Source organism: Gekko japonicus, unplaced genomic scaffold, assembly GCF_001447785.1.
Source record: "Gekko japonicus isolate JY-2015 unplaced genomic scaffold, Gekko_japonicus_V1.1 scaffold1756, whole genome shotgun sequence".
In the NCBI taxonomy this organism is placed as follows: domain Eukaryota; kingdom Metazoa; phylum Chordata; class Lepidosauria; order Squamata; family Gekkonidae; genus Gekko; species Gekko japonicus.
The window spans coordinates 390,072-399,807 of record NW_015165871.1 but is presented as its reverse complement, the minus strand read 5'-3'; the positions used below and the strand labels follow the sequence as shown (position 1 = coordinate 399,807).

The window sequence follows — 9,736 nt, the reverse complement described above, 5'->3', positions numbered from 1 at the left end:
AGGAAAGATGGGTTAAGCCAGGGTGACTCGCAGAACCAAGGAAGCTAGTTTCTGATGCTCTTTATTTATTTAGAATTTGATAGAGAATTCTGACTGCTGCAAAGGATAAACATTCCCAGTGGGCAAAAAGTCACAAGGTGAAGTCGTCTCCAGTGGAGGGAACACACAGCACATGGCAGCGGCCTGATAGAGAAGCCATGCAAAGCTTCAAGCTTCGGCAGGGATTCGCGCCGAAAAGTATTGTGGCCAATCAGATTTGATTGTATGTAAGCGGGACCGCTTATGATTGGTCGTTCATGCGCACAACCTGATAGGTTGGTTTAATGTACAGTAGGTGTGGCTACATTAGCCCGGAATGTTTAAATACCGAGCAGCTGAAATGGACAAGCTGTTCGGGCTATGAGGAGTTGTACCGTGTCAGAAGAAGTCGATTGAAGAGCTGAATAAACTTGAGTTTTGCTGAATCACTCTCTGACTATTATTGTTAAGCACGGACTTAACAACCGAGACTCAATCCAGCCCTAATTCCACAACAGTTCATGCTGGCATAGCGCAGCTAATAAGTGACTTCATGGCATAACACACAATAAGTCGGTTAGTTTTGAAAGTGTAAGACAGAAACTCCGTCACGGGTTGTGCTTCCCCAGCTGCAAGATTGTGGGTGTTTGTTAACAAAGACCAACTCTGAATGCTTGCAAACAGGTCATTCTGAAGAGGATGCATGCACGTATCATAAGCGTTGCATATAAATACCAAATCGCTGCCTCCGTCCTTGCATTATATTTGGCAAGGAACCACTGCTTTCATTCCTCATCCCCTCATTCATGCAGACACAAAGGGACCCTGGTCGCATCTTAAAGACTACCACATTATGATGCAAGGTCGCCCAAAGCTTCTGCTATAATAAACAGGCACATTGGAGACAGTGAAAGATCTGTTTCCTTCTCTCAGGGGCAGTTCTCTCAGAGCTCTCCTTGCCCCGCCTACCTCACAGGGTGTCTGTTGTGAAGGGAAGGGAAAGGAGATTGTCAACTGCTCTGAGACTCCGAGTGAAGGGCGTATAAATCCAATCTCTTCTCTTCTTCGTGAGCTACTGACATTAAAGTTGTGAGCAGGCAATTTGGCTAGTTTGCTCTGGAGCCATCCTTCCTGAGCTAAAACAAAAATCTGAGCTGGAGGCTCAAAAACTGTGAGCTAGCTCACACTAACTCAGCTTAGAGGGAACACAGCTGGGAAGAAGGGGAGGGACATCAATGTAGTAAAATAAGAATAAATGCAGTGTTTGCTGTCTTTTGGGCTATGTTGCATACACATCGGGGGAGCAAAAATTATAAAACTGCTGCGATGCTATTATTTGGCTTTGCGACCCTTCCTCCGTCGCCGAACCACAAGAGGGGGCCAACGCCTTCCTTTTGGCTCGCCGGCGCCTCCCATCTGCGCAAGCGCAGGAATTCCGTGGGCGCGCGCCTCCCGACCGCCTCGCTTTGCATGTCTGCGCGTGCGCACCCTGGCCGGTGCTCGCGCGTGCGCAGGAGACAGGCTCGTGCGGGAGCCGTTCGTCGCGCGTGCGCTGTCGCTCCTCTTCTCCCGGCCGGTCCAGGAGGAAGGCGGCGAGCGCCGGCGGAGAAACTGCCGCTCAGCGGGCAGAGGGGAAAAGTCGTGTCGCGACAGGAGAAGCCCGGTCGGCCTCGACGGCTCTCGCCGCCGGCTTCCCCACAGAAGATATCCAGCCAGCGGCGGCAGCCGGTGAAGAAACGGGACAGGGGGGCGGAGATTCTTGGCCCGATTGTGAGGTAAGGGCGGGGCGGAGGAGGATGGATGGGGGAGCGAGCCAATGGCGGGGGGGGGCGCGCCGCGGCCGGTCTTCTTCATACGTTCTCTCCCCCCTCCCCCTTCCCCGCCATTGGCTCGGCGCCGCGAGGGGCGGAGTCACACTTTGTCCTTTGAATTTGACAAAAAAAATGAATGGGCGGCGAGGGGGAGGGGCGGCGCTGGGGAAGGAGAAGGAAGCGGATGCGGTCAAGGGGACGGAGCGGCGGGGAAGAGGAAGGAAGCGGGCAGGGGAATTGCAGTTGCCGCTGGTCCTGCTCGCCTCCCCGGCCAGGAACCGCCGGCTCTACGCTGTGCAGCGCCTGGCACGCCAGAGGGAGAAAGGGGACGGGCGGCGGGGCGGGGCCTCCCTCCCTCTCCCTGGGAGCGAGCCCATCTGGCGAGGCGCTGGGCTCATTAGCCGGCGGTGGGGTTAATCCTCCGCAGGGAGCGGACAATCTGCTGTGGAGGCGTGGAAGGGGATCTTCCTTGGGGGAGGGGCGACGGAAGGCCCTGCCTGCGCCAATGAAGTGGCCGGGAGACAGGAGGCGGGGCTGGTCTTTCTGAAGGGTGGCCTCCTCGTCAGATCTCCATAGCTAAGCAGGGTCGGCCCCGGTTGGGCCTTGGAAGAGAGACCACCGAGGAAGCCCAGGGTCGCCATGCAGAGGCAATTGCAACGGCAAACGACCTCTGTGCATCTCTGTCTTGACCTGGATGGCCCAGGCTAGCCCCATCTCGTCAGATCTTGGAAGCTAAGCAGGGTCGGCCCCGGTTGGTCCTTGGAGGGGAGACCACCAAGGAAGTCCAAGGTCACTACGCAGAGGCAGGCGATGGCAAACTGCCTCTGTTTGTCTGCCCTGACCTGCAATGTTACCTCTAATCCCCCCCCCCTGAGCGGAGCAGTTTACACCCTGAGCAGGATATAAAGGCTGTGATCTTCAAGTGGGCAATGGGCAGTGCCAGACCTTGCACGGCTCCAGGCCTTGGCCTCTGTGTCTTCTTGTTGTCCCTCCAGAGGAACTGGATGGCCACTGTGTGAGACAGAATGCTGGAATAGATGGACCCTCCCTGGTCTGATCCAGCACGGCTCTTCTGATGTTCTTATGAAGGCCTCAGCCTCCCTGCCCTGTTGCTGGTCCTCCAGAGGAACAGGTTGGCCCCTGTGTGAGACTGGAGGCTGGACTAGATGGACCCTCACTGGTCTGGTCCAGCAGGACTCTTCTTCTTAACTTGAATTTCTGGATTGTAATTTTGCGGCACAGTATTTTACAGCCCCTGTCTTTTCATTATGCTTGTTGGCAGTTTCACGCGTTGCGATGTGTGCAAAGATGAGGGAAGCAGGCGTATGGTATTACCTGGGCTGGGCTGGGATCCGCCAGCCTTGCTCTGCATCGCTGTGCAGCTCTCTGGAGTCACCGTCTCTCAGTCTGTTGCACTTTGTGGAGCTGCTGTGTGGATGAAATGGAGATAATCCCACACGGGGATGTTCTGCTGATGGGTGGGGAAGTGGGTGATATCTCCTAAGTTCCTTTCGCATTGCAAGACAGGTGGTTATTGCTGTCCTGGACAAGAAAGGGCCTAGCCTCAGCACTGTGTGCCTTTGGGCTTGCAGGTGCCATGCTGAGTCCTGAAGGTACTGCCGTGTCAGGGTGGGCCTGATGGGACTGGGGACAGTGGGACAGTGGTGGGTCATCAGCAGTGCAGCCCATTCTCATTGCAGACTTGGGAGATCTGGTTGCCTCCCAAAGGTGGTGACGGTGATTGAGGCGCCAGTTCTGCCGTGCTCGTCCACATATCTCCTGCTGCCCCATTGTTCACTGCTCTGCCCACCCTTTCCTTTACTAGTATGCTGTACAAGAATGTACAAGAAGAGAGCCAGTTTGGTGTAGTGGTTAAGCGCACGGACTCTAATCTGGGAGAACCGGATTTGATTCCCCACTCCTCCACTTGCACCTGGCTGGATGACCTTGGGCAAGCCGTAGTTCTGATAAGAGCTGTCCTTGAAAAAGAGCAGTTTCTGTCAGAGCTCTCTCAGCCCCACCTACCTCTGTCTGTTGTGGGGAGGGGAAGGGAAAGGAGATTGTAAGCTGCTCTGAGACTCCGAGTGAAGGGTGGGGTATAAATCCAATCTCCTCCTCCTCCTCCTCTTATTCTTCTTTTTAACTATATCTGTCCTGTAAATCTTAAGCCCAAGGGTTTCGCAACTTGGTTGCCAGTGAACCTATAGCCAGTAAAATAACAATAATGATATCACAGTGTCCCTAAGACCAGCTTGCAGCAAAACCAACCAGAACAGTATCTAAAGAAGTGAGCAGTGACTCACGAAAATTCACACCCTGCCACACATTTTGTTAGTCTTTAAGGTGCTACTGGACTCTTGCTCTTTTTTCCTGCTACAGACGGACTGACATAGCGACCCGTCTTGATTGGTACTCGGAATAAGATGAGCACTAAAAATGACAAGAAAACCCCAAATTGCCCAGCCAGAAATCTTTATTCTTTTAATCCCCAGGGAGGCGCGCTTGGCCCCCCCTCTTTTCTCCTGCTACAGACGGACTGACATAGTGACCCGTCTTGATTGGTACTTGGAGGGAATAAGATGAGCACTAAAAATTACAAGAAAACCCCAAATTGCCCATCCAGAAACCTTTATTCTTTTATTCCCCAGGGAGGTGCGCTTGGCCCCCACTCATTTTCGATCTTTGGGAGGCAGATGAGGAAAGTTTTGTTTAAGACTGTATTTTATTTACTGGAATTTCTAAACTGTACTTTTAAATTTGGGGTTTTAAATGTATTCTGTGTGTTCTATTTTATGTATTTTATCTATATTAGAAACCGCCTTGAGTTCCGTAAGACAGAAAGACAGACAGCTGATAAATATTTTACACAAAACACGTCACCTGGCACCCAAAACTGAGTTCAGGAGGTGTAACTTTCTCATCCCCATGAGCCAGGAACTGACATTACCCGTGTGTACCAGGATCAGTTCTCAAGGCTTCACTTAATAAGAACATAAGAGACGCCAATGTTGGATCAGGCCAAAGGCCCATCCAGTCCAACACTCTGTAAGCACCAAGATGACAGAGCATCACTTGCCCCAGAGTCCCTATCTATACCTTGTGGCTAATAGCCACTGATGGACCTCTGCTCCATATGCTTATCTAATTCCCTTTTGAAGCCGTCCATGCTTGTAGCTGCCACTATTTCCTGTGGCAGTGAATTCCAAGTGTTAATCCCTCTTTGGGTGAAGAAGTACTTCCTTTTATCTGTTCTAACCCGACCGCTCAGCAATTTCATGGAGTGCCCACGGGTTCTTGTATTGTGAGAAAGGGAGAAAAGTACCTCTTTCTCTACCTGCTCTTTCCCATGCATAATCTTATAAACCTCAATCATGTCACCCCTCAGTCGTCGTTTCTCCAAGCTAAAGAGCCCTAAGCGCCTTAACCTTTCCTCATAGGGAAAGTGTTCCAACCCTTTTATCATTCTAGTTGCCCTTTTCTGCACTTTTTCCAATGCTATAATATCCTTTTTGAGGGGTGATGAAGTACACGGTACTTCAAATGAGGTTGCACCGTTGATTTATACGGGGGCATTGTGATACAGGCTGATTGGTTTTCAATTGCTGTAGACCAGAGAGTCTTGATTGCAATGAGATCCTGAAAATGCGCCAGGAGAGTAGCAGAAGTACCTTTCCTGAGGCAGCCTGCCGTGTCCCTTGAGCCCGATTGAGGGGTGATCCATCCATCTGAAAACCAAACCCCAGATTGTTTGCAGGCTTTCAGTTAGAGGCCAGGCAGGTATTCTGCAGACTGCAGAGCTTCTGTTCAGCGTTACATGATGACTTCATACAGATGGACAGCAAAGCACCTGAACCCCCAATACAAGAACTCCTTGTGGGCACTCAATGAAATTGCTGAGCGTTCCAGTTAGAACAGATAAAAGGAAGTACTTCTTCACCCAAAGAGTGATTAACACATGGAATTCACTGCCACAGGAAGTGGTGGCGGCTACAAGCATGGACGGCTTCAAAAGGGAATTAGATAAGCATATGGAGCAGAGGTCCATCAGTGGCTATTAGCCACAAGGTATAGATAGGGACTCTGGGGCAAGGGATGCTCTGTATTCTTGGTGCTTGGGGCGGAGGGCAACAGTGGGAGGGCTCCTAGTGTCCTGGCCCCACTGCTGGACCTCCTGATGGCACCTGGTATTTTTGGCCACTGTGTGACAGAGTGTTGGACTGGATGGGCCTTTGGCCTGATCCAACATTGACATCTCTTATTGTCCTTATGTTCCAAACAAGGACCGTGTCCCGTTTTGGAATTCCCCTCTCCCACGTTTCTTGAAACAGGTTAGATTTTGCAGATTCTAAAGGGAAAGAGGAAGTGATGCGGCCAGGGGCAAATAATGATTCTGAAAGTGGGGTGGGGAAGTCTCCCTGTCTTCTCCCTGAAGCAGGAAAAGACAGTCATACAGGGAAACTCCAATTGAGAAGAGGGGACACCGAGGGCCCGACACGGACTTCCGGTCCAGTTTTTGAAATCCCTTTTCCCCTTTCTTTCTTCCCCCTTCTCTTCCACAAATGGGCACAGAGGAAGCACATACGTTGCAGATGAGGAGTTCATACTGAAAATGAGTGTGTCGAAAGCCAAGCAACGTGCTTAGTTGAGGAGGGAAGGTTTTTTTAAAAGGAAGATGCAGATAATCGCTGAATCCCACTCCCTCACGGGATGTTTGGCTGGAGGTCCCGTTTTCTGAGAATCGGCTTCTCCGGTGTTTAAGAACAACTCCAGTGATGTCAACTCCAAACACTGTGGTTGGCAGCGCTGGCTTTTGACACTCTCACTGAACAGCAGGTTGATTTGCAGGTGGCTGGCTGAGTCTGGCTGGCCTCGCTCCTGGGCACAGAACCGACCCTGCTATTCCTTCCCGTGTGTAGTTCTCCAGCCACTAAAGTGGAGGGGCGGTTGGGAGAATCCTAGAATCACAGAGTTGGAAGGGACTCTAGAGGCCATCTAGTCCCACCCCCTGCTCAATGTAGGATCAGCCTAGAGCATCCCTGACAAGTGTTTGTCCAGCCGCTGCCTAAAGACTGCCAGTGAGGTTCAAACCAGGGCAGCTGCCAGAAGGGTAGCCCTTTTTTTCTGTGGAAAATATCACATGGAGGGGTCCAGACTGCATTGGCCATTTCTGCCAGTTTCCCCCTTCCTGCTGCAGACCCTCTCACGTTGTTCTCCAGGGGAGGGGCTACGGCTCAGTGTTAGAGCATCTGACTGGTTGGCACGCAGAAGGTCCCAGTTTCAATTCCTGGCATCTCCGGTTTAAAGGACCGGGCAGTCGGTGTTGGGGAAGACACCTTCGTAACACCTTTGGAGAAGAAGAAGAAGAGATTGGATTTATATCCTGCCCTTCACTACCCAAAGGTGTCTCAGAGCGGCTGACAAACTCCTTTCCCTTCCCCTCCCCACAACAGACACCCTGTGAGGTAGGTGGGGCTGAGAGAGCTCTGACAGAGACTGCTCTTTTTCAAGGACAGGTCTTATCAGAACTACGGCTTGCCCAAGGTCACACCAGCAGCTGCATGTGGAGGAGTGGGGAATCAAACCCGGTTCTCCCAGATTAGAGCCAGGTTCTCCCAGATTGGAGCCAGGGCTAGTCTGAGTAGACAGTGTTGACTGCGACGGACCAATGGTCTGATTCAATATAAGGCAGCTTCGTGTGTGTGTTTACTTTGTATGATGTCAAAGACCTAAACATGAGACACCAGAGAGCCGCTGCTGGACTGATTGGACTGTCCTGACCCTGACGGGACCAGCAGTCCAGTCCAGTAGAAGGCAGCTTCCTGTGTCCCAAGAGCAGCATTTTGTGGAGATCAATGGGACAGAGGAAGATAAGGGGAAAAAATCAAATGCGCAGATATAGAATGGGAGGAACTTGGCTTGACAGCCGCTCATGTGAAAGGGACCTGGGTATTTTGGTTGATCACAAGCTAAACATGAGCCTGCAGTGTGATGTGGCTGTGAAGAAAGCTAATGCAATCTTAGGATGCATTCACAGAAGCATTGTGTCCAGATCACGGGAGGTGGAATAGTCAGGCCTCACCTGGAGTCCCGTGTCCAGTTTTGGGCACCACATTTTAGGAAGGACGTTGACAAGCTCGAGCGTGTCCAGAAGAGGGCAACCAGGATGGTGAGAGGGTTGGAATCCAAGTCTTACGAGGAAAGGCTGAGAGAGTTGGGTCTGTTTAGCCTGGGAAAGAGAAGGCTTAGAGGGGACGTGATGGCAGTCTTCAAGTATCTGAAGGGCTGTCATGTAGAAGATGGAGCGGATCTATTCTCTCTTGCTCCGGATTGCAAGACTAGATCTAATGGGTGGAAATTGCAAGGGAGTTAGTTCCGGCTCAATATCAGGAGAAACTTCCTAACTGTAAGAGTGGTTGGGCAGTGGAACACAGACTGCCTCGGGAGGTGGTGGATCCTCCTTCGCTGGACATTTTCAAGCGAAGGCTGGACAACCATCTTCCGGGTATGTTGTAGGCAATGCTCCCTCTAAGCCGTGGAGTCTTGTGAGCAAAAATTCTACTTGGTGAGCTACTGGCATTAAAGCTGTGAGCGAGCGATGTGGCTGCTGCATAAATCAGTTTGCTCTGGAGCCATCCTTCCTGATCTAAGGCAAAAATGTGTGAGTCAGAGGCTAAAAAACTGTGGGCTAGCTCACACTAACTCAGCTTAGAGAGAACACTGGTTGTAGAGCTCTTTCGGCAATGCTCCTGCAGAGTGCAGGGGGCTGGACTAGATGACCTGCAGGGTCCCTTCCAGCTCTAACATTCTATGATTCTATGAAGAAAGGTCCACTTTGTCACTGGAGGATGTAGTCGGGTGGGCCCGGGAGTAGGAGACCCGGCGTGGCGCAGGAGGCTGGAGCAAAAGAGCCGGAGGGGCCGGATGGCCCAGAAGGCTCCAGGGAAGCAGAACCGTCATGCTCAGACCGGGGAGTGGAGGTGAGACCTGCAGATAGGCGGCTGCAAGTCTCGGTCTGCAGCTCAGCTCGGTTTCTCTTCCTCCCCTCCCCGGCATGAAAGAGCACCGAGTTTCTGGTCCTCTGCCGAGATCCCTCCCGCGCAGATGTGGGCAGTCAGACCGAAAGCGCGGCTGTGCCCTGCAAGCCTCCCAGTAGTCCAGAGGACCTAAAGCTTGAGTGCCGAAGGGAGACGCCGTCAGTGGGAGGAAGAGGACGTGCCCTCGGCGTTCCAGGCGAGCTGCCCGGCCAGGCTCGAAGGTGGCCCCGGAGAGCTGCTTGCTTTTGCTACCCTGGACCCAACGAGGTTTCCCCCACTAGGTTGTGGGGGGGAGGGACGGCCCTCGCGGGGCGGGGCCTATGCAGATTGCGAGGAGGGTGGGCCAGCGCCTGCCTGCCTGCCTGCCACTAATCCCTGCTGTCTCTCCTCCATGTTCTCTCCAGCAGCACTCCCTCCACTGAGATTTCCCCAGATCTGAGCCCGTCCTCCCTCTCCAGGGGGTGAGTACTCTCTAGCTGCTCTCCAGATCCCACTAGGGTGTCGCCCGGCCATTGTTACCCAGCCGGCCTCCTGGGAGGTGCAGGGATGCTGCCTCTGCCCAGTTCCTGGGCCGCTTTCCTAGTTGCGGCGCAACAGCTGTGTAATGAAACTCCCCCCCCCACTTCTGCCGGCCTTGAAATCTAAGCCAAGGTGATCTCCCTGGCACTCCCGCCCACCTGGGAGCCAGCTGCCCAGCCTGAAAGGGGAGGTCTCCGCTGAGCTGCCCTCTCCTGTTGACTCTCCGCCGCCGTCCTGGACTTCTCCGACTCCTGGGAAAGGACGCGCTCCCCGAGCCATTGTTGGATCAAAAGCAAATACGTATGAAAGCCTCACCCAGCACTTTTCCCTTAAAAAAAATAATAATCAGGAAGC

The 9,736-nt window shown here is 52.6% G+C and overlaps 1 protein-coding gene across 2 annotated transcripts in view; it reads left to right on the top strand.

The window, feature by feature from the left end:
• Positions 1 to 1,564: 1,564 nt before the first annotated feature.
• The window catches only part of BCL2L1 (BCL2 like 1), a 73,124-nt gene continuing 64,952 nt past the window's right edge, over positions 1,565 to 9,736 (top strand). The window contains exons 1-2 of one of the 2 annotated variants that reach the window (XM_015411259.1): positions 1,565 to 1,793; positions 9,268 to 9,324. The gene's annotated coding sequence lies outside the window, so the exon portion shown is untranslated. The remainder of the gene's footprint in view (positions 1,794 to 9,267; positions 9,325 to 9,736) is intronic. The other variant, XM_015411260.1, reaches the window with a different exon arrangement.